The 24,610-nt window shown below is 45.1% G+C and overlaps 1 protein-coding gene across 5 annotated transcripts in view; it reads left to right on the top strand.

The window, feature by feature from the left end:
• The window catches only part of HPCAL1 (hippocalcin like 1), a 68,199-nt gene that overhangs the window by 1,203 nt on the left and 42,386 nt on the right, over nt 1-24,610 (top strand). For 2 of the 5 annotated variants that reach the window (XM_075049147.1, XM_075049143.1), the window contains exon 2: nt 15,432-15,478. The exons of 2 other annotated variants lie outside the window; for them this stretch is intronic. The gene's annotated coding sequence lies outside the window, so the exon portion shown is untranslated. The remainder of the gene's footprint in view (nt 1-15,431; nt 15,479-24,610) is intronic. One more of the 5 variants, XM_075049144.1, reaches the window with a different exon arrangement.

The following is a 24,610-nucleotide window of genomic DNA, read 5'->3' as shown; positions in this document are numbered from 1 at the left end:
TCGAGAACCGCGAGAAAGAGGGAATAAAACAGGGCAAGTGTGTTTACAAGTAAGTTCCCATGCAAATAAGTTTCTGCTCGGTTCGGGAAAAGGTCGCGTAGTGCATCATCTGGAATGAAAGGTTCGCTGAGAAAAACAGCTGGGTGTTCTAGAGGTCTGCGTCTCCTGCTTGCAGCTGGGTAATTTGTGCCTTTAGGACAGAATCCTGAGTTTTTTCACAGGAATACTTACAGGCAAGCACTGGAACTGAGCGTTAGCCTGTAATCCCATTCACAAGTGAAAATCTGGTGGGGAGATCAGATTTTTTCTGGGGGGGGAAGAAAGGAGGAATCAGTTACTCCCTCCCCAAAATATTCTGCAGTTTTCCCAATAGGAACCATTTGTTGTGGTTTCGCATTCAAAAGCTCTTCTTGCCTGAGGTGAAACTCGAGCAAAGATCAGGGGGCTATTTCAGCAGCCCACTGGTGTGATAACGCTGTCCTAAGTGGGGTCCCACCACCATCATGGGGTGCTTCCCGCGGCAGCCGGGGAGCAGAACCGGCAAGGAGCACGTGTGGGGCCCTACCTGCTCTGGAACCGTATATCCATCTTGCTGCTGGTGCCTCAACTCTTCTCAGGTGCTTGGATCGGGAGCCCTTTGATTCAGGCGAAAGGATCTTACAGCCATGTATGTTTGATTTCATCTAGCGTGGTGAGGCTCAGGGAAAAAGGCAGATAAGCTCTCCACATCTTCCCTTAGGTTAGTGAGGGGGAGATGCTGGGCAGCCAGCAAGGCAAGCATTGCCTCTTCCTGATACCTGTTTTCTGCTTTTCTTTGTTTCTTGCCTTAAACTTAGGGTCTCCCTGTGTAGAGATGGAAGTGTAGGAAACTGGGAGGGGAAAAAAACCACATGCTGCTATAGAGTGGCTGTCGCAACGCTGGCAGCAGCTCTGCTGAGGAGTCAGCTATGCTGGCAAAAAAAGTGCTTTTTGTTGGCATAGCTTAGTCCATTCAGGGACTTGCAACGGTGAGAGGAGTTCTGCCAGCTGCAGGGGTGGCGTTTGCTCTTGCAGCTGGTTGCTTGCACCGGCAGGACCTTGTGTAAATGTAGGCAAACCTTTTGAGTTCTCAGATGAGGCTGTCGCTGTGTAGGTGCAGGCGATGCTTTCTTCGCTATGTGTCGCAGCTGGCACCGTGGTACCTCGTTCTGCCAGCCGAGCTCATGGGCATGGCAATAACATGGGCCAGTTGTTGGGAGCTGATGATAGAGATTTCTTTGTAGCCTAAGCAACATTAAACTTGGATTATGACTCTGGAAAAAAAAAAAAGGGCAAAAAAAAAAGAAAGCATGTGATCTGTGATTAGAAATGGTTGCAATTAAAAATACTCATGCAACATGATTTTTTTTTTTTCCCCAAGCAAGACAATATTCTTTTGAGTATTGATTACTTTGACGTGAGTGAGGCAAGAATGCTGGTAGACCAAGGGGGAGATCTGAATTAAAATTCTATATTGTTGTTTTTTGTTTTTTTTTTTTCTTGCTTTTAGTGATGTGAGACTGTAAGGAATGAGGTTGCGCTGTCAGTGTATGCAAGATGCACTGATACTCGTGGGAAGAGGATCTCCCACTTTTCCAAAGAACTGCTGGTCTTTCCTTCAAGCATGACTGTTAGGTTAGATTCAATAACAAATGCAATATGTTTTCCAGTGAATGGAAGAAAAACAGGCTTTTTTTTTTTTTTAAATGTGTTTTTCCTCATGTACCTAGGATGCTTCCCGTAATGTCTGTATGTGGGATCAGTTTGTTTGTTGTCTGTGTTAGAAAATAGTCTGTGTCCAACTTCTGCATCTTCATGGAGCTTAACTTGGACTGAAGTTAAATTTCTTTTGGCAAGAGGTGATTTATCTGAGTTCGTATTGACTGTATTACTGTATTGTGTGGGATCCTGCCCATGGATTGTGGAAGGATTTGCTCTTGCAAAATTGTTGGGTTTTAGCTTTAATGAGCAGAAAATGTTTTAAATCAATGCCTGAAATCTCCGTTGTTCCAATAATCCTCTACCATCCTGAGAGTATAACAAATGCAAATGCTTATCTTCATCAGCCTTTTGCTATATAAAAGCTTTCATGGGTCGGTTGTGTTTTGCTAATCTGCTAATTAACCTATTGATTTCTGCATTTCTTGACTTCCTCAGATAAATATCTTCTTCCTATTGTCACACTACGATAGCAAAGTAATTGTGAATCCTTAAACAATGGGGGCAAATGCTCCATGAAGGAGCTCCTTACCTTATCTTACCTTACCTCCCTGAAGCTTTCAGTGGATAGGAGAGAACATTCTTCAGCTGAACCTCCTGGAAATGTGACCTTTCTAGAAGTTCAGGGTTCTGTTGCTTAATGACTAGGAGACCCATAGGATTGACTGCGGGATGAATTATGCATTCTCCTGGCACTGATTGTACTGGAATTAGAAGGCAGGAGCTGGGAGGGCCGGATGCATCTTGTAATCTAAGAAATATTGCAGCTCTTCTGGATTGCATTGCATGAAATACACCTGTATTATTTTTAAGAAATGCTGCTTATAATTCACACAGTAGGTTTGTAGATAGCTGTGAATAACCAGGGTGGAAGAGATGGCAATGGTACTCTATTTCAGTGTCTCTTGTCTTGTAGTTGTGTATCTTTTTAAAGTCAAAGAAAGCAGCAGGTACTTTAAGGAATTCTCACTGGTGATCTGTGTTAGCTGAGATACCGTGGAAACCCATGCCGGCAGCTGGCTGGGGAAAAAAAACCAGCAACAAAACTTAGACATAGCTATAGTTACATACAGTTCATGCATCAGTCTTTGAGACCTGCCAGTTCTTTTTGGTGACTTCTACAAATATGTTTTAGCCTTGTTTTCTTTTTCTGCCCTCTTTTTCAAGGAAGATCAGGCTGCCTAAATGGGAAAGGGTGCAGCTGAATAAATGCATGCTTAACAACTGGGGAAAAAAAGGTTTGCTTGCTATTATTTCAGTTGCTGCAATCTTAATGTTTTCAGAGAGGCGTTCTGAGCCGATGATATCCCTTTAAATATCCACTTGGGTTGGAAAACACTGGATTTGGGTGCAGGGACACCTGGAGAGTTCCAAGGGTGGAAGGCATGGCATGTACCTACAGAGATGCTTGTGGAAAATGAGGCGTACTGAGATCCTGACATGCTTGCCAAGAGCAACGACTAAACTTGGGCAGCTGGTTTAGCAATTAAATTATGTTTTTGTTTTGGACAATGGGTTTATCGTAATGAATTAACCGTTGGACTAGTCAGAGTGGCAGAGGGGTTTGTTTTTGATTGCCCAACCATGCAGCAGGCCAGCATCGGGAACGTACTTCCCACCAGTGGAAGTGCAAGAAGCATTTCATACCGAGTGCCCTGGGGAGAGGGAGCACGCACGAGTGTCTTCTGGTGCGCAGCCCCCAAATTCTTGTAATTTCTTAAAAATACAAGCATGTGATGGATGGTATGGCTTGGGCATGGGATAAGGAGATACATCTTGCTGATGCTTCAAAGTTGGCACGTGGCTCATGCAAAGTCATTTTAAAATAGACGGGGGTGGCGACAGTGGTGGGAGGAGGGAGGAAAAGAAATGCCTTCGGGGGGCCGGGAGCTAGCGTGTGGGTGTGCTTCTCATTCACCTCTGCTCCGCACAGACTAGCGTGTCTGTGCAGAAGGGATGGTTTCCCTTGCTTGGAGGTAGCAGGATTTTTTTTCAGGTTTGTTTTTTTCTTTCTAAAGGGCATTGTGTGCAGGATGCTCTGTTCTTGGCAGCTCGCCAGTGGTGTGAAGGGAGAAAGCTCGCTGCTTTTGGTTGTGCTGCAGATAGCCGCCGTCAAAGCCAGTTAGCATTTGCAAGGCATCCTTTCCTTCTCCTCTTTAGTGAAGCTTTTTTTTTTTTTAGAAGGTAAATGGTGTTTCTCCAAAGACATGGCTTTGTCTTTCTTAAAACTTATCTGGGGAGAAGCAGACTTTCCTTTGGAGGATGAGTTGGGGCTGGTTGATGAGAGCTGCTTGCTGTGAGAGAGGAGTGGGAATTACAAGGGACGATGTTGTGAATGCATAACCATTAGCACCAACTTTAATTATGAAATGTGTGTTCAAAAGAAAGCGAGCGTACTTTGCCGTGTTTAGGAAAGGTCCTAGAAGCAACACCTGTTACATATGTTAGAAGATGTTTGAAAATCCTGTATCCCCTTCACTATTGCTGAAGGGAAGGCAGCAGCTTGAAATTTAGGTTAGGGAGCACAGGCCTGGCAGGAGCTACCCGGCTGGTGGGTATCGCAGGCAGCTGCCTTTCATAGTCCTCTGCAGAGTGGTCAAAGCATTGTTCTGGAACAAGCCAGGACTTCTGCTGTTCCTTCCAGTTTCCAATTCGAGTTTCTTCTTCAATGGTCAATACCTGTGTGTCTTGTGTCACCCCTCCCAGTCTCTTCTCCCTGGTGTCTGTCCTCCTAAAGCTTTTGTACTGAGAGAGCTGGAATTGCTGCATGGAGGAGAGGGGAGAAGAAAGCAGGCTCAGCATAAAAGGCCCTCTGTGATGAGACACTACTTTGATTTTTGCTGGGCTGCGTTTTATTGCTCTTGAGCTCGTGTATGTCAGCTTTGCTTCAGAGGAATTCTGGGGGGCTTTCCAGACAATGGGTGCTCCTGTGTGTAGGAATTTATTAAAGGAGGAACTTATGCAAAATAAAATAGGGGTTGGAAATGCAGGTATTTGACAGTCACCTTTTTGTGACCAGTCTCTGTAAGCCAGAACCATTTAAATGGGAACGAGCACATGCCTGTGTCCAGCCTCTCTTCTGGCTTTGTGCAATAAAGCCCAGATGGTTACATCCAGCGGAGGGTGGCAGGCCAAGCCTGTCCCTGGTGTAAGGAGCCTGATTCCCCCAAATCTCATGGCAAATGATTCCACGTGGCTTAGGTTTGACATGGAGCAAGCCCACTGAAACCAGTTGTGGGAGACCATTTCAGTTGGCTCCCTTGTTGGTAGCTCATCGGCTGTGGGAGGGGTTGCTGGGTGCTGTACCCTCAGTGATGACTGTGGCCCCTTCTCAGGTTGTTGGGACAGGAGTTTGGTCACTGCACATGTGCCTGTCCCTGCAGGGAGCACAGTGTGAGCCTGGGGATGCTGTGTTCCTCTGCACCAGGCTCGTCCCAGGAGCAGCGGCTTTGCCTGGGCCAGTCACGGGCTCTTCTAGGGTTGTCAGAAGATGTATCAGAAGATTTTTTTTTTTTTTTTTTTAAATGGAAATTGGATTTAATTCCAGCTGAGGCTAATTTGAGCTGTGGTAATGGTCTGAAAGCAGATGAGAATGAGCTCTGTAGGCTGCAGCCACAACTTTCTATTCTGCTGGTGTCATGCTTCTTAAAATGTCATTCATTCCTAAATCTGGCCTTAAAGCTACTAAGAGCTCTGTTTTTCTCAGGAGATAGGCAAAGTGAGGGAAGACCACCCTTCATTTTTAATTCATCCTCTAGCCCTCCTCTCGCATCTCCTTAAGTATGCCCTGAACCTGCAGGCTGACTTGCCTGGGCAGGCTTGTCCCCGTGGGAAACATCCTGACCCTGGTGGCACTTTGCAAAGGAGCAAAGAGTCTGTCTTGCCCTGTTCGGATCACGAACAGCCCTCCAAAGCAGCTTGTGGTTGCAGGAGGAGGGATCTGTGACTCCAGTAACATCTCCCTGCCAGCCAGGAGGAGAAGAGGAGTCTTTACAGGAGAAAATCCCATTGCCAACGCCTGCCGAGGTACTGCTGGATCCTCCAGTGCAGAGAACCGAAGCGATTGCTGTGCCTGTCACAGGAGGGGGTCTCTCTTCTGACAAAATGGCTTACTGCATGTGATCTGAGCTTCTCAGCTGCACCAACTGTGATTTCTCCTGTCTCAGATCTCCTGGTGTTTGCCCATGTCTTTCATCACCCCCGATGGGGACTGTTGGCAGGCTGTTTGCAAGGTGTGTGCTGCAGCTTTCCAGAAGTCCTGTCCCTTAAGTGAGGCAAGCTGTTACGAGCTGATAGCACCAGAAACAAGTGAATTTACCGAGCACTCGTTTTTATGGGTTGAGTTCATAAGGCATGCTTTGGAAGTGAAGGTGCCCTTGCTAGCTGTTTCCAGACCTCTGGCTTGTTGCAGGACATGTTCAAGGATCTTCTTCCTCAGCAGTTGGCTTAGCCATCATCTTCTGGGGACTGGGAGCTTCACAGCCAGGCATTGGCTAGTCCCATTGGTGGTGGGACATTTTGAGTTAGCTGCATCTTGTTGCCAAGCTTTGCTTTCAGATGCTTGGTGCCCGTGGCTGGTGCTGGGGTCTTGTATGCCTCGTTAATGGGCTTAGTGGCTTTTTAGGCTTGGTGGGGAGGCATGTTTCTAGCAAAAATGCTCTGTGTTGCTTGCTTGGTTTCATGAAAGTATTGCAAAAATATTTTGGGGGAAGTTTTTAATATTCTTGAGCTGTACGCATGCAAAAGACTGGGCTGACTATTGAAGATTAATGCCTGTGCAGGGGCTTGCAATGAGTGTGCCTCCTGGTGTAACAGTCATTAGACAGAAAGATGAACTGTTGGTAGCTTTTAAATATCACAAGGTGTACAGTGTTGTGCCTTCTGCTTTCCATGTGAACACGCTCGCTGTCCCGTGCCCAGCGTTTGGGTGAGCTCTGACCAGCAGAAGACGTGCGGGTGCTGGGGCAGAGCGGTGCCGCAGGCTGAACTCTTCGGGCCCGGGCACAGCTGCCACCTCCATCTGTGACAGCGTTTTAGACATAACTGTGCCAGGTTCTGCGGCTCTGGCCAGAGCCGGCAGCTGGCATGACACAAGATTTGCGGGGTGCCCGTTTGCTGCCGCTTGTTTCCTCTCCTCCACCAGCTCACCCTGCTGTCCCCGTCGAGCTGTGGAGATGCCAGGCTCCTGCTTCCTGTTATTGGCCTCTGTTTAAACCCATTTCTTAATGTCAGTCAGAGTGGAAGGTGAGGGTAAAATCCCTAACTGGAGCAGCAACAACAGTGGCAGATCCCAAAGCGTAGACTTCAAGGCAGTCACCTGCCAGTCTTCTCCAGGAGCCTGGTTTCACGCGGGTCGTGGCTCCCACTGCGTACAAAGAGGAAGGGACTTCCCGCACTGTCACCCGAGTGTCCCTGTGGCTCCAGAGGAGGGGTTCACCCGGCGGTGTTTCAGACAGCCCTGCTGCTGGCTGAACCCCATCTCCACGTCTCCCGGTTGTGCCGGGACAGCCCATGCCAAGGAAAGCCGCAGGCTGCGGCAGGGCTGCCTGTGGGGAAGCGACAGCCTGTCCTGGCAGAGCAGGGAAGACCCATCAGCCTGGAAAAATCTTTGTCACCTGAGGTTGATATTTTACAGCCTCTAAAGCTGTGATTGATGTGTGCAGGAAATTTTGCTCTTAACGTTGCTTTTCCAGCTCTCTGGAGGTTAACAAGACACTGGTGCATCTGGTTTTTGCTTTGCTTTCAAGGTAGTTTTCCCCTTGTAATTATAAAGATGAGAATGTGTAAATTTTTTTAAATGAATAAATGATCTGCCCAGGAGCACTAGTTTGCGATAAATTCAATTTAAATGCAGCTGCATATTCCGTAGCTGGAGTGGTTTTATGTAGCGTAAAAGAGCCTCAATATGCAAGAGAGGGTTAAGGTTATATGAGGCACCTTGGTTGTGCCATAACAGCATTTATCACTGTAATTTGGTTTTTGAATAAATTCAGGCTTCATTCAGTCCCTGGAAAGTTTTTGAACTCTTTCAACTGCTGCTCTGTTGTGTCCCTCCACCTGGTATCTTAGCTGCTACAAATTTGCAGTCTGCTTTAATAAAAGGCAGTTGACACTATGTCCTGCCTAGCTGCTTAGCAAATCTTATTTTAGCAGATACCTCCCTTCCCATGACCTTCCTTATTCATTCCATCCCTCCCAAATCTTTATTGTGTAACTTGAATCTAATGTTTAGTTTAGAGCATCCTGTGAAGCAGGGAAATGCAACTGAAAAGGAGGCTAAAAAGGGGAAGAAAGAAACTTCCTGGACAATAAATGTGTAATGACATAATTTAGTTAATTGTATTGGAAAAAAAATTAAAAGAGGAAATAGAGTAAATAACTGGCACCGTTCTGTCCCCAACTGCCTGTAGACTTTTTAACTGTAGGCTGATCGCTTGTGTGCAAGTCAGACCAGGCAGTATGTGGCATTTGTCATTAGTCTTTTGGGGGAAAAAAACGAGCATCAAAACAACTCTGCAATTCAGTAAGGGAAAAATATTTAAGTGAAAATAATTCAGCTTGTTCTGACAATTTAAATTAGATCAAATAAAATGTAATGCATTTAGTCGGCAGAGACTTTGAATTTCCATACCTTCCTTTCCTTCTTTCATGTGCACACAGCTTCTAGGGGAGTTTAGTGCAGTGTGTGAGCTTATACAGCTTACTTTGGCAATCAGTTCTGTGATAACACCAACTTACCCAGCATGGCTTCTAGTCTTAGCCCTAGTGCTGTCCTGAAAAATCAGCCTCTGCTTACCCTTGAATTTGTAAAACTTCCTTAGCCTGTTGTGGTTTCCTTTTAGTTGCTTTTGTGGAACCCAAGTTTGGGGTGTGTTTAATAAGCCAAATAGCTTTGCTTGTCTAAAACTGTGCTAAGGAGTGCAGACACTAATTACTCATTGAATTGGGCAGAGGAGATGTCTGTACAGCTTCCTCACCCCTCTGAAGCAGGGCATCACGGCATGGTCATCCTCAGTCGCCAAAAGTTATCGTCCAGCTTTTGAGAGGTTCTGTTAGCAGGAGGGATTGGGGCCAAAACCAACATGTAATGCAGAAATGCAGTCTGCAGCTTTGGCTTGAAGTAAGCAAAACTCCTCCAAAGCCAGGGGAATCGCATCTGCTTCCACCGAGATGCATCTGTGGTGGTGTAGCGCATGATGTATTTCATGATAAGCTTTGTTGGCATGCGGGTTTCTCCTTTGCACTGGCTTCTTTTGTTTTCCATTGGTTTCCCTGTTGCTCCCCTGAGTCTGGCAGGGATAACTGTTTGTGTTATGATAGCATCAGCCAGAGATAAGATTCTTGTACTGCACACTTCAGGTTGTTCTTCAGTCAATGGTTTAACCACTACATTGCAGCTGTGTTCAATAAATAAGCCTTAAAGGATGCTCAGAGTGGGGTTTTTGGAGATGTGGAACAACAGTTACTTACTGTGGACCTAATCTTCTACTAATTTAGGTCCAAGCTTTTCAGATTGTACTCCAAGTGTTTCTGTGCTGGAAAGAGAGCAATGGAGATATGCAGGGCAGCATAAAGTGTTTCCTAAAATCCCACAGTAAAAACCGAGGAGACAGATGTGTTAATTTGATTGGATTTCTGTGACTCCTATGAACCCAACTCTGACATCTCCCGGCTAAGGCATGACATTCCTGCTTGGGTAGGAGCACAAGTCACAAACACTTTTCTAGGCTGAGGCGTAGGTCTCTTACTCACTTGGAGAGTTTACATTTAAGCACCCAGGTAAACATCTTGTCCTGCTCTCAGGGCTTGTTGACTTATCTGATAGACCTGAGTGCCAAGGGGAACGGAAGGAAAACAACCTTCTGCCAGGGCAGATACTACACCTCCACCCCCACAACACCCAGCAGCCCCACTCTCCATGCTTTGTTTGTTTTTGTTGTTGTTTTTTTTAATGCTGCAATATCCACCATTCTTTGTTCTGTCTTCTCTGCTGAGAGGTGGACCTGGCTTTGCATTTCACCTCAGTGTTACAGCTTAAATTCACCAAGCAGTGTCAGGGTGGCTTTGTAGCAGGTGTAGGTACTAGTGGTGCTGCAACAAGCTGCAGGTTGCAAAAATTTGTGTTGGAAAGTTGTCCAAATAAACTGCAGAGGGAGAGAGCCTGGAGGCAGAGAGCTGGCAGGAGTTGGACACCTTCTGAAAATGCAGGCTGGTTTACAGCATGGGAAATCAAAGTAGCCTGGGAGCCTGTTCAGTCTGTTCAGTCAGTAGGTGCAGAAGGTGCTCCAAATAAGCAAACACGGCCTCCAAGGAATGTTTTGAACTCCTCCCTGTTGCCATTTCCTGATCCCGTCAGTGCTTGGTGTTCCCTTTATGCTCTGGCAGCCCCCTGGTTACAGTCATCCCTGTGAGAAGTGGTGCTTCGCTATGGTGACTGCCGGGAACTGTCATTGAGAGGTTTGGGGCTGTGTGACCGTCTCACTGCATACGTCCAGTTTGATGCGTCCAAGTCGGGATTCACTCTTGTTGTGGTGATAGCTGGAAGCGGGTATCTCCTGTCTTGCCAGAGCTGATGCACTTGTGGCTTGGCTGAGGGCCTGGGGCTCGAGGGAGCAACATTCAATCTCTGACTTGTTCCTGGGGAGGCTGCAGGGTCTCGGTACATCAGCTTCCCATTGCAATGGTTGGATTGTAATACATTTCTGGGGGTGTTGTAAGCATGTTTCTTGCGTGGAATGGTAACTGGAGAGGTGCCACTAGGAGTATCCAAGGCAGAGAAAGGAGGGGCAGCAGTTTATTCTGTTGACACAACAGAAGTCTCTCTCAGCAGTACAGCCCCTCAGGGCATGCGCAGCCTGACGTGTATCTGCACCACAGCCATAGCAGGGTATTGAGGAGAGCACTTGAATTATCTTTTACATTAGCCAGGGTCTAAATCTCGACCCTTGTAGCACCCTGGAGCTCAATATGGGCTGGAAAACCTGCCTGGGAACCAAGGGAAGTGAGCCTGTGCCGGGCTGCAGTGGCCTCTGGGCTCGCTGAGCTGTGCTGAGCAGTGTAAATGGTCCCTGGGACTTAGGCAGGTTGGCAATGAGCTTGGGTAGTGACAGTCCTGTGACGGACAGGGCAAACTGACCAACGCCTCTTCTGGGATGTAGGGGCCTTAAAGAAAACAAACCTGGAGGATAGAGTCCTCTGGGAGTTTCCTTGCACTGTGGGTTGAATTATATGTCGAGGTGGGACCTCTCAGAGCTGCTGGGTGGGCTCCGAGCGTGGTGGCTTATGGGCCTGGTGTGAAAGGTGAGGAGGAGAAAGGGGGCAAGAGGTGAGTGGGAAGAGACGGTGCTGTGGAGGAAGGGGTGGACGGGCACGCTCCAGAGCAGTTTGTCAGCCAGTATGAGTGCTGGCATGGCTACACAGGTAGTCTGGGTGCATCCCCAAGCATGTGTAGAAGTGCAACAGCCAAAGGGGGGGTGCAGTGGCGGGTGATGAGCTGGCTGGCTGGGGGGGACTGGAGAGAAATTTGAATAGAATAGTTCAGTTGGAAGGGACCTACAATGATCATCTAGCACAACTGCATTGCAAGTGACAGGACAATTAGTTTCTTGGCTGTCCGTGGACTATTGCTACCCACATGTAAAGGGGACTGCAAAATTGTATGTCCTACAAGCCCTCACCAGCTTGCATTTGCAAGAAAAAAAAAAGAAAAAACCAATACATTTTTATAAAATAGCAGTCTAGTTGAAAAACAAATTGCAAATAAGGGAGAGCAGAGACTTCATGTAGTGCTGGGAGTTATCTCCACTGCTGCCTGAGGTGTTTGCAGGCAGGTCACACTATCCACAAACATAGCAGCATTAATAACAGTATTGATTTGTCTTAATGCAGTTATGAAAGCTGAACCTTGGAGGTGTGGGAGGGTCTTACTGGTAATCAGCATTGAGATTGATCAAGGATAGTATCAGCCAAAGAGGAACAAATGGAGGCTAGAACAGGGTAGGGTAAAACAGCGGCCATTAAAGAAAAGTGCCCACAATGCTTGAGGCTTCTCTATCGTGTAGAAAGAAATCTACTTAATATATGTCGTCTATGACTTGAAGCAAAGGAATGGGGTTAAAATCTCTTTGGAAAACAAGACAAAAGAAAAATAAAGGTGTCTGCAGTAGTTTTGGTGCAAGCTAAGGCAGGTCCGAGGATGCTGCAGGATGTAGTAGAGCTGCAGTGCCTGCGGGGGAGGCAGGGGTGGGTCATGCATGACTGTCAGGAGGGAGTTTTACCCCTGCTAGATGGGTCAAAGTGTGGTGTGAAAAAAAACATTTGTCACCTTGGTTTCTCCAGTCCGTCAATGAAGCTCTTTTTCTCAGGAGGATCTTTACAAATGATTCTTTGGAGCAGACTCCTCCTTAAGCTTTTTGCTAGCAGCTCTGAAAATAGTAGATTGATGCACTCACCTCTTCCTGCCCTGCCTCCAAAAGTTACTGACATCTCTTCCTTTAATTCTGCTTTGTAATTGAATTTCTGCCATAAGTTGCTTCTGCTAATTCAATTATACCTTACTTTTAACTGGCAGTGGATTTAAATACTTCGTGTGCTGTTAACATAGAGATTAACATGTGCTGTCTGGTTACCCTCTACTCCATCAGGTTGGAGCAAAGGTTTTGTATGATTGTAAGAATTTAAGTAGCCGTTTCTTTTTTTCCTGAAAGTCTTTTGGGATGTCAGAATCTAGCCAAGGACTGGGAAATGCCAGTTTATGTTATTTTGAACATGTAAATATGGCCAAATAATCTTGCACAATTCTGTAAGGTTTGTTGAATGGGGAAGGCACAACAATTTTGTACCAGCGACACAGAAGAGAAATCGGAAGAGCTTCTGGGTTGTTTCCTATTTTGCCATTGACGTGGTTCAATCCTTACCTTGCCTTTTCATTTGGTTTCATTGGGCTGGCAGCTTGGAGAGATAACGTCCATCCCTGTATAAAATGAGGATACTAGGTTTTCTTTCTAAAAAGATGTTGAAGCTAAAATGACTTGTTTAAATGCTTGTATTGCTGCCAGGTTGCAACATTTGTGAGTGCCTGCTGGGGATCTCAAGAGTAGTAAAAAATTTCATGGAGTCTTGGATCATCCTTTCTGTGAGCAGAAGACTGATGTAGTTAACATCCGTACTGACAAGGGAAGATACCACGATAAAATAAGAAAAGAACCACTTAGAGGGTGCTCACTTAAGGGTTTTTCTCTTTTTCTTTAGTTTTTCTTCTAGGTTCTCTGGGCCTTAGGGAAGGATTTGTTTAAAACAACCCCCCAGATGTTGGGAGGACACATGTGGCAGGGTTGGTCCGGTAAAAGCCGGTCAACCAGCACCACCAGTGATCAGGGGTGGGGGCACCTGCAGGGGGTGGCTGGTGACCCCATGGCGGGGTGGGATGCCCTGACCTTACCTCCATGACACTTGTCTCACTCTCATGATTTGTAGAAGGAGCTGGATTTCAGCTGGCTGCTTGACTTTTGGTTCTTTTCAATTTCTTCTGGGTGATTATTTCTAAAAACCTGTGGAGAATTTGTGAGGTTTCCATAACAATGAAAAAGCAAAAAATATAGAGCTAAATTTTTTGAAACAGAGGAGATGGAATTGCAGTACAGTCAGTCTGACTTTTATTACAGTATTTGCCTGGAAGTTAATAAATTATTTCCCACCTAAGCATCTTCTGGGTGCTTATAAGTAACAGCACGGATTAGTCCAGAACAAATCATGTCAGACATCCTAATTTCCTTCTACAGCAGGGTAACACATCTTGTGGATAGAAGGAGGATAGATGATATGATGTACTTCAATCCTAGTTAGGTTTTTGGCACTGTTTTGATGTTCTCAGAAGCTAGGGAAAAGGAATTTTGGTGAAACTTTTGCCTTATGGATGGTGCAATGTAGGTGTGCTAACCATGCTCCAGTCTTAGCTCCAGTATGTCGTCAAGCTCAGAAGTATTGGGTGGGTATTTCCAGAGGTGGACCCTGTCGCTTGGGTCATTGTAATTGATGCATTTGATAAAGTACTGGTTCAGACTCAACAGGTGACACCAAACTGGGGGAGGTTACAAGCACTTGGGAGGAGGGATTAGATTTTCAAATAGCTTTGGATAAAGCCAGAAAATTAGCTTGGAGGGTGATCATTCACACCCCAAAGTGTTAATGTGGGCTTGCAGTTACCTCTGGTGAATGAGTTGGCTGTACAGACTACCTGGGGGTGGTTGGAGGGGCTCTGCTGGAAAACATCTTGGAATTGTGGTGGGTCACACATCGCTTTGCCAGCATCATCCTGCCCCAACAGCAGCAGACACAGTCTTCCATAAACAGGGAGATGGACTTGTTGTGCCATCTGTTGCATTCCTGGAGCTTTGGCATCTCTGGAGTACTGGAGCCAGCATCATCTGGAGCCCACTGCATCTGGGGGAAAACATGGAGAAAATGAGAGGGGCCAGCGGGAATCTGAAGAACAGGATCCAAGAGGAGAGATGGGAAGGAGTGGGGTGTTTGGTCTGGAGAGAAGGTGAAAGATCGGCACAATGGGTTTGCAGTATCTGGAAGACTGCTGTGAGGGGAGAAACGTGCAGCCTCTGCCCCATGTCTGTGGGTTTGGGGCAAGTGGTAATGAGTTTGAATGGTATCACAAAAGGAAGAAACTCCTACTTGTAGGGATGGTGAAGTGTTGAAGGAGAGTGTTGGGAGGCTTTGGTAGTGTCTGGGATCTCTGTGGCTGGGGTTTTGTGTTGGGCAGACCAAATATGTGTGTTAGGGGTGGGCTGGAGGCACCTGGGAGTAGGGTCCCAAACCCAGTGGGATTTTGTTTGCAGAAGTTATGGGGTTACTGGGTCAGACAAGGGTCTGGCAGGAAAGAATTTGGTGTGGTGAGGCTGGAGGAGATGAATGCTTCCCAGCTGTGCCTGGCCTGGGTGGTGAGGGAAATCATGGTCCGCTCTGTGGGAGGGTGGGAATCGGAGCAAGTCCTGTGTTTTCGATTTTCTAATCCACAGATTTTGAGAGATTAGGAATCACAGGAGCAGGTGAGCTTGCTGATGGTGCTTTTATCTGTGACTCCTTAAGTGTTGATGAACCCTTAGGATTCACAGCTGGCAGATGCTGAAGGGATGCAAATTATTATACTCCGATTTCTTGAGATGCATGCTTAGTGGAAAGAGAAGTGATTTCTAACCTTTCAGAGCAATGCTTAATGGCTTCAGAAAACTTGAAACTGGCTCTCATATTTTACTTTTTTCTCCTGTTTTTAGATCTTGGCATAGTAATATTTTGAGGTATAAGCCAAGCAAGCCTTCTGGATCTGAACTTGATACTTGCTTATTTTGAAAGATGAGTTTTACAAAAAACATTTTAAGTAGGAAGGGTAATTTCAGCAGATTTTCAAATGCCAGAAGAATTTGCTGTCTGAATTAGAGAGAAATCTGCATTTTTCAACATGGGAGCTGTTTTCTATTTCAGGAGAAATAATAAAATGCAAATGCAGGCAACAAAGTTGTTTCTCAGTGTAGGGTGAGAACTGGAGCAAGTTTTTTGCATGTTTTGACTGATTCTGATTTCTTTTTCAGTTGGGAAAATTGATTTTTACAGGTGAGGCCAAAAAGTGGGAAGGTTGTCACTTACAAAAAAGCTGTAATGTAAAGCATTTGTGTCTTCTCCTCCAGGCAATCCAGCCCTGTGGACTTTCTCTGAAGAAGTTCCAAGGCAGGTGGTGAGTACTTTCCAGAGCCTGCTCCTTTCAAGGCACTCTTTAAATTAGTAATAGAAAAATTAAATTAGTAATAGAAACTACAAGTGTTGGTTTTTGTTCTGCATTGGGTGCAGAAGTTTGCATTTGCTGAGATTGTGGCACGGTTTAATTTTAAAGCTGGCAGGACTAGTCTTTGAGTAGGGGTTTGGCATCAAAATGTTAAGCTTTACCTTTGCACCATAATGAATTTCCTGAGACTCGATTAGTGAAATAAATATTATATTTTTTAAAATATTTGACTTCAGGGAAAATCTGTACAAATTGTGCTGTATTTTTCACTAAAAACCTACACAGTTCAGTGGGACAAAGTGTTTTCTGTGTCAGAGAGCAATCTTAAGGTTTTTTTTTTTTCCCTTCTGTTCTATCTGACTGTATTAATCTAAAGGAATGCAACTTCCAGAGGGTTAAATGAGCTGCATAACTCACACTAATCTCTGCTGTGTGTGACTGATTTTGTCCTGCCTGCCCCCAAGACTTCCATGTATTTCATTCGCATGCACTTCATTGTGTCCTCATTTGTAAGTAAGCGAAATATTAAATTGGTAAAGGGCTGCAGGAGGATGAGATTGCTAAGAAATGCTGATGTTGTGGCTTTGCAGCCAGAGAGCCACCTCTTACACTGATGTAAATCAGTGCAATTTCTTTTCCTCTGGTGGAGCTGATCTCTTCCCACGAATGCCAGCCAGGACTCTGCTCTGTAGCACCCTTTGCTGTTTGTTTTCGTTGTTTCTAGAGAAATATGTACCCTGTTTCCTCTTTCAATTCTAGATTTCTTTCCAATGAAATTAACCAAATTATATCATTACCCATTAATTGCTCAGGAAGTTTGTTCTTTAGTTGCATTTCCCTAGTGCACAGGATACAAGCTATTAGAGCTCTTGTGTGTTCAGACTGACTAATGAACTACAGCTGAATGTCCCAAACCTCTAATGGACTTCTCCATCTTTCAAATCAATCTATTTTCCATAGATAAGGTGCCTTTTGGTATAGATGGTCCCAGGTTGATCTGAAGTGTCTGTACAGCTGGAATGTAGCCATCTGTACTTGTTTCTTGTTGGGGCAGGGGAGGATGCTGGGGTTTGGTGTGTTGTACTGTGCATGTGTCCACCTTAAATATGCGTTAATTTTGGCCAGAATATGCTTCTTTAACATTTAAAAGGGTCTTATTTAATGTCCCTTAAATGTATTTGGCAACAATTATATCTTTCATTGATGAAAACATCCCCTACTTAATAAACGGTGTTATCCATGTTTTCTGTATAAGGGGAGCTAATTTAACCCCAGACAGTTCTTCTGACTAAGGCTTATATCCATAACCCATGAGTCTTTTAAGGCCAAAATAAGAATCCTGTTTGCCTTTTGCCAAAATGCTCTTGTGAGTAATAGCTTATGAACCCTTCTTCTTCCCCAGCCCTGCAGCTATGATTGGATCTGTTTTATAAACCTGCAAGTTGTTTGTACTGATAATTGCTATATTGGGACCTGAATCATCAGTTGATCTTTTTGAGATGCTGAAAGATGAATCAAGCTCTCTTTTCCTGAGGGCAGAGGGGAGTATGGGGCTGGTGACTGTAATACCATGTGTGTAAAGACCAGGCAATTTTAAACTGTCAGTTTAAATTGTACTTACAATTGGATTTTTTTTAATGTTGTTTCAGGTAATGCCTGAATAGGTTATAAATAAAAAAAACCCCTTCTTAATACTCCAGACTGTGCTTGCCATAGTTAATGTTTCTTTCTCCTGGGTAGTTGCTTTGGGTAGCACTTTCAAAAGCATGAGGGTCCTGGGGCCTTTCAGGGAAACTTGGGCTCCTGATGCAGTTTTGCAAACAGAATTCAGAGGTGTTGGGTGTTTATAGATCGCATTTTTGCTGCATTAATGGTCTCTATCCCTCTTTGCCTGTTCAAATTCAGGTGTGTCCTTTGTTCCAATTTGGGACTATAGATGATCTGTACCAGTACGAAGGTACATCTCCAAAGTGTAACACTTTCTGTGTGGAGCCTTAATGGTGGTCTGGCTGTGTCAGTTCATATTTAATGTATAGTAAGAGACAGACTTGAAGGCAGACCAGTGCTGAGCCAGCTGGGCATTTTCCAAAATGTCATGTGTGGCCAGTGGCATATGGGTGGCTTCAGAGCAAAGTATAGCATTGTGAAAACAAAATATTTATGAAAGTGCCTGAAAGTAGCTTGAATTTTACCCCAGTGGAGCACATCTGGAAGTGAATGTGCTGGCCAGGGAAGGGGGGAACAGGCACTTGGGTGCTCTCCTGACAGGGTACCGGGGGCTCTGATGGAGCAAGCTGCTTACCTGTGTTTCTGCCTGTAAGCACATAAGCAGCTCTGAGGAGCCAGACAGATGATGGAAGACGCACCCACCTCAGGGCTGCCCTTGGCAGGACGGCTGAATCGGCAACCAGGCTGGGGTCTCCTATGCCTCGGCATGTTTTGGGGTGCTGCTGTGGTGGTTGTGCTGGGAGGTTGGAGATGTGATGTGGGCGTGAGGGCCGTCTCGGTCCCAGGTGCGATGCAGCAGGGCCGCAGCAGTGGCATCACTGCAGCCTCTCTGCTGTTTTGGAGGAGCATGTGAGTGGCTGCGACCCATGGAAGGGAAGGCAGAGGATGGAATGTGAAATGGCGTGAACAACAGCAGAAACTGCCTGTCTCTTGCACGGACATGGGGTTCTGTGGCTGAAACAGGCCTCCATGCTTCTCTGGTCCAGAGCTGGTGTGCATCAATACGACATCCAGGACTTGAATTTTGAAGTGAAACTTTTTGCAGCCAAAGACTGACAGGTCTGTCCTACCAAACTGGCTTTGAGAAACATTTTATTTTTAAACTGAAAGCTGAGCTGAAATCTATGCAGCCTTTGTTTTCGAGGGAAGGTGGCTTCCTTTGAATGGGAGGTTGCATGGAGTCCTGGAGGGTTGGGCTCCTAGAGGTACCTCAGGACCACTTGTGGCTCAACATGGAAATCAAGAAATGCTCTTGCTCTTGGTGCTGGGACGTTTTTGGAAATACTCCTGTGCATAGAGCGAGGCTGTAGACACCTCCCCATGGTCTGGCTCTGGGACCTTTTCCATCACTAGGACATCCCCCCTCACTGGGATGTCCTCATCCCTGGATCCCCGTGCCTCCTGGCATGGGTCCTCCTCTGCTGCCCCTGGCAGCATCTCCCTGGCTTCCCCACAGCCCACCCGTGTCCCCGTATCCAGGATCCCATGGGGTTGCCCTCCCTGTGAGCATCCAGTCTCTGCGGGAAGGAAAAATCAGCAGCAGAGCCATGCTGAGCACCAGGGTGGAGGAGGAGGAGGAGAAGGAGAAGGAGGAGGGAGCAGGCAAGACAAGGGGGAATTGGAGGCTGTTTTCCCCCATCCCTGGGCATTCTCTGCGCTACAGCCTTGGAAAACTCCCTGGTTTGAGGATTCAAATCCTGTTGGGAAAAGGGAGACCTTTCAGTGCTATTACCTTTTCCTGCTACCTTTCCCCACAGTCTGCTAAAACCCTCTGGAGGAAGCTGTGAGGGCTGTATGTCTGCCATACATACAACTATACCGCAGGGGGGGGGGGGTAAGTGCAATTTATTGGAAAGTGTGTCTTAAAAAAGAACAAATGGGGGGAGCACAATAGCAGATGAAGTACCTTGTGTGAGTGGCTTATGTAATGAAGTAATTAAGAAGAATTTATTATGGTTTAATATGTCACTAATCAAAGCTTGCATTTTTCCTTCTTACCACCTTTAAAAATTGCTATTTGAGTCTGTCTTCTATATTTTCATTATAAATAGGTTTTATTAGTATTTTCACTGTTGAGGCTTTTCTATGTTGTGTTGCACGTTTGCTTTCCGTATATGCTGTTTGCTTATTCAAAGATATTAAGAAGAAAAACAGAATGAATGTGCAACACTGCTGTTCATCCATGTTTGTTTTTATGAATGAATCTTCTGCCTGGGTGCATACAGGCTTTGGGATTCCTTACTTTTCCAAAACTTCTAAATTCAAACTTTTTCATTAATTTTTTACTGTAATAGGGAAAATTTAAAAGCAGGCTTTGCTTTTAAAAATGTAAGTTCCTAGCCAAGATTTCCAAGCTGGAAGACAGTAGGGTACCAGGTTTGGATTATTCTGTAATAGCGCTGTTTCGCCTGTTGTGTACTGTGCCTCCTACAAACACCACGTGCCTTCTGCATTTTGCATAGATGTTGCTATATAGCATGAAAAAGGAGTGTCTCCTAATGCAAGTATCTTATGTTGATTCACTGCTATACAACTGTTCATCCTCTAATAGTGTGGGATTACAAAGCATTATCATGCTCAGTTTGACTCAGGTAGTGCTATTTTTATTTAAGCTGTATTAAGGTATCATTGTGAATCTTTGGTCTTGCAGCATGGGGGTAATACGATTTACTATTTCTATAAAAAATCAACATGGCTGTACAAATCCTGTCTATAGCAAGAGCTGCAAAGATTAGTCATGAGCTTAACACTTTTTTTTTTCCCCCCTTTCTTCTACAATGAGTCGTTAATTTTTTCATTTTCATGTGACCTCCATCATGTTGGCCAGGCTTGGAATAAAATAAGAGGGTGCCTTGGCTTATGGTCAGGGACTTGGTACTTGCTGGGAGAAGTGTTAGTGTAAGCAGGGGGCTTTGGTGTAAGAGGGCAGAGGGTTTGGGGATGCTCTGTGGAGTTACCTGGGCAGCCACTGAGGGAGTGCAGTGGGTTTCATCCATCTGAGCCCTTGTGGGGTCATCTAATTGAAGCAAATGCTACCTCCCATGGGCATCATACCAGTACTCATGTCCCTCCACCTCACTGACTTTTATATCAGGCCCTGCCCCTCTTAATTATAAAGAATGTGGTAATTTGGTGCAGATGCTTTTCTTGTTCCTCTCCTCCTTATCACCCCGCAGCAGCTTGGTGCCCTGATAAAGCAAAAATAAATATACACCCTAGGGTTGAGGTTGGCTGAGGGGTGCAGTCAGAGATATCTACAGACAGCATGTCTGTCCAGCTGGGTGCCTGCGGGTCGGACAGACTGCCAGCTGTTGTGTTTCCAGACGGGGGGGCGGGAAAAAAGCATGGCCTTTCTTGGAAAGGGAATGCAATGAGAAGTGAGGTGTGATTTTTCCTCAATTGAGACAAATGCGAAAGTGATCAAAATTAGTTTCCTTTGCAATGGGTCTCAGAGGAGCTACCACTAAAAGTCAGCATGGTTTGGTTTTAGCTATTTAGCTACTGCTCCCCCCTTTCTGGGGAGCACAGTAGGAAGGACATCACTTACTCTTAAACTTCTCACCCCCAGGATTTGCTGGGATGGGGGCTGCTCCAGAGCAGGGGATGCAGCACTGTCTCTTTGGGGGAGTTTCTGGGCATCCTTCTGGCCTTCATCTGCATTTGGAAGGAGAGGCGATGGTTGATGGGAGAAGAGAAGTGGTGATGAAGCGGCTCAACGTGGGCGGTGTCCTGGGCTCCACATCCTGGGGCGGCCTGGCTGGCGAGCAGCTTAATTGCTCTAATTGGCTTGTGGCACCCAAAGGCACTGGGATCCTGTCGGGAACGCTGCCACGAGCAGCTACGGCTGTCTCAAGTGTGGTCCCCACTTGTGCAAGTATGAACATGCATGGAGACACGTGGGCCCTCAGCCAACTAAAAAATGTGAATGAGCATCTCCATCCCCTTCAAGCCTTCATTTGAAAGACATTTAACGATGGGAATTTTCACAGCTTTCTCCTTAACTACCAGGAATACAGAATAACTTCCAATAACTACTTGACTTCTACCTGACAGAAAAAAAGCCAGTGGTAGTGGCTGGATGCTCCACAGTTTGGTGTGAGCAGCCCAGGATGTCCATTGAAGGGATGAGAAGATGCTGTCGGTTTGCCAGTGCAGCACCAGAGCTGGCTTCTTGCAAAGGCTTTCAGTCCTCCTCCCTGATGATCATGAGCTGTTGAGTTAGGTATGGAAATCAGCTGAAGTCTGATCTCCATTAATGACATTTAGGGTAGAGGAACATAAATTGTCAATTTTTCCATAATAAAATATATGAATAATTTTGACATGGGATGCATGCTGGGTTTGAGAGTAGCCAGGCTTGAAGGCAGGGAAAAATTTATGAATATTAATTAAAAGGTTTTTTGAAGTGAAGGCTGAAAAACCCATCCTATTTTGAGGGTTTTGACCTACCTAATGTGTTTGTTTTTTAAAAAAACCCACCACCTCTCATTTATTATACCCTTTTTATGCTTAATGTTTATTTTAGCTGTATTTAAGTGTTTTGGTAGCAAAGTTAACCATTTAACTAGTTAACCACTTGCAGACTTTCAGGTCTGAGCATTTTGCTGCAGCTTTGCTGATGCATTCCTGCTGTAGCCAGGGGCTTGGGCTCCATTGCTTTGTTAACAGGTTTGTTTGGTGGGCTTGGTGTGGGGCTTCTTTTTGGGGGGTGGGGTGTCGTGTTTGTTCCCCCCCGACACCACCAAGTGTTGCATCTATATCTACCGTTGTGTCCAGACATTGCCCTCCTCCTGCATGGCGTTCTGGTGAAGTGCCAGTGGAGTATCAGTGGGGTGGGTGGGGTGCAAGCTGGTTTTTGTGTGAGCAACGGGTCTGAGCTAAGCCAGACAGTTTTGTTTCCTTCTCCCTAAGCATTTGGTATTTATAAATACTGCCTTGAGTTACCAGAAAATCTTGTCTCTTAGCAATCAAAATCCCAATTGCTCCCTTCCAGAGAGCTGCCCTGCATCACCAGGGGAAGCAGATGTGGCCATCAGACCCTTGTCTAGATTTTGTTGTTGTCTGGGATGAAGCATCAGGATCTGCAGTTGGACTAGATGATCATTGTAGGTCCCTTCCAACTGAGCTATTCTATTCTATTCAAGTGCAGACAGGATTGGAGAGCTGGAAGAGGACTGGGCTGTAGATCCCAGCTGGTATCTTTGTTTGTGCTTTGGTGCAGGAGGGGTGGGAGAGATTTTCTTTGCTCGGTGTTTGCTGTCTGTCTGTCTTACACCCTAAAGCCTGAGAATTAATTGTCTCAATTTTGATTTCATCAGCAAATAGAGTGTGGTCACAAAATGTAGTGAATGTGCTACAGTAAAAATGAATACAGAATTTTTAATTACACAAAAAAAGAAATTGTTTGGTCTTCATTGAATTTCAAGGGGAATATGATTTGATATTTTCTTCAATGAAATGCCAGGAAAAAAATCATTTAAGAATCTTTGTAATTTGGGGCGGAAATTTCATTTTAGGGATTTACCATCACAAAATTATTTCATGGCATGTCAGTGTTAAGGCATGTATCCTTAAGGGCGTATATCATGTTTCATTATTATGTGGCGTTACTACCTATATGTCAGAATAGTTAATTATCTAGTTCTGATCATTTATATTGGAATCACTAAGGTAGTTTGTTTTTAAGTCTTTTTCTAGGTTAAAATACCTTCTTTATGAATTACAATGAAATGTTTTAATGCTGTAACAAGGAGCACAATAGATAATGTTAAATAAGAGTATAAAAATAGAAACTTCAGGATTCAAAACCTTGAACAGATTTGTTTCAGAATATATGCTGGGACTACCTTCCCTCAGTTTGCATATGCTTTCTAAGTGGTTTGAATCTGAAGAAAAGAGCTTTTTCCTTTTGTTTTGGTTGGGTTTGGGTTTTGGTTTTGGTTGTGTTTTTTGTTTTAAGTTTGACCAAATATATTTGACAGACTCTGCTCCTCACTTAAATAAGAGTTAGGTAAGAGGATTGAGTGGTCCCTGTTCACCACTATAAAGATAGGGGGAGATTAATTTACCTGCAAAATGGCAATTAAATGCAGGATTGATAGAAGATAGCAGGTGCAAAAGATGTTTCAAAGCAGGAAGGTACTAAATGTTGAATTTTGTAGAGTACCTGGGAAATGACTTCAGGTTGTCCGCTTGAATCAGTGTGCTTTTAAAGTTTGTAGGCTGGGTCTCTAAGGAAAGGAGTTTGGTTTTGCAGGCTATCTGGTTCTTCCGTTGTTTCCAGGCACCTACCACCTCTATGGTTGCATTTGCCTCCAGCCACATGCTTTCTCTGCACCCTGGATAAACTGTGACTCAGTAGAAGAGTGTGCCTTACTGTGCTCTCCATCCCTCCCAAATCCTTCCCATGATGGCAAGGGAGTTGTTCTATTTCTAGCTAAACAAATGTAAAAGCTTGATTTTATTTCTTGCTGCATCTCAAGCATCCTTCTCCTTTCAGCCTCCCATGCTCTGCGAGGTGCCCTAGTCAGGGGTGGTGATGGTTCTGCCTGGAGTCCCAGGCATCCCAGGGGAGCAGAGAGGCATCCACCTCCGTGACACCACCCATAGAGAATCCAGGGTTTATTATGCCTAAATGCAAGTCAAAACTTGCAAGAAGTGGTTTAATAATGGGAATGTCATCAGACCCCTGAGTACAATAATGGTGCTGGATGCTTTCATAAATCTAAGGTTTAGGGATGACAGTTATGATGCATGGCACTGGGAGAAAGTGAAACTGCAGTCATTAAACAAAAATGGGTTTTTAAACTAATGGCAGCTGCCTAAACAGTTTTGCAGTGAAAGAGATTCCCTTAAGCTACCATTCTTCAAATAATACAGGTCCTATTGACTTGAGGAAAAAAAAAAAAAAGATGATATTTTGTTTTGGTGCTGTAACACTGCTTTTACATTCATCCCAAAGGTCAGGCTGCTAAGTGTTTGCTAGGTCTTAAGCTGGAGGTGTTAGAAAATAATGAATGGCAATGTTTCCAGATAATTCATTCACTGTTATTCCCCTGAATTAAGCCACCTGCAATACCAAGGATTCACACCTGTTCCTAGATGGGTTTCCAAGCAAGTATAGGGGCACTTTTCTCCATCTAAACTTGGCTGTGTTTAACCCAGTAGGTAGTTCTCCACAATTTCTCTGTTACACGGAATTTTATCCAAATATCTCCATCAAAACCTATTCCAACTCCTGCTGGTTTAAAATCGCGCACAATAAAGCAGCGTGTTGCCTTGTCTCCTTTGAAGCCATCATTCCCAGCCTAAAGCTGGAGATGTAAAGATGCATGTATTGCCTTTCCCTTTGTGCCA

The sequence above is a fragment of the Buteo buteo genome, chromosome 17 (assembly GCF_964188355.1).
Source record: "Buteo buteo chromosome 17, bButBut1.hap1.1, whole genome shotgun sequence".
Lineage (NCBI taxonomy): Eukaryota > Metazoa > Chordata > Aves > Accipitriformes > Accipitridae > Buteo > Buteo buteo.
Note: the sequence above shows the minus strand (reverse complement) of the source record. Positions and strands in the feature narration are given on the sequence as shown.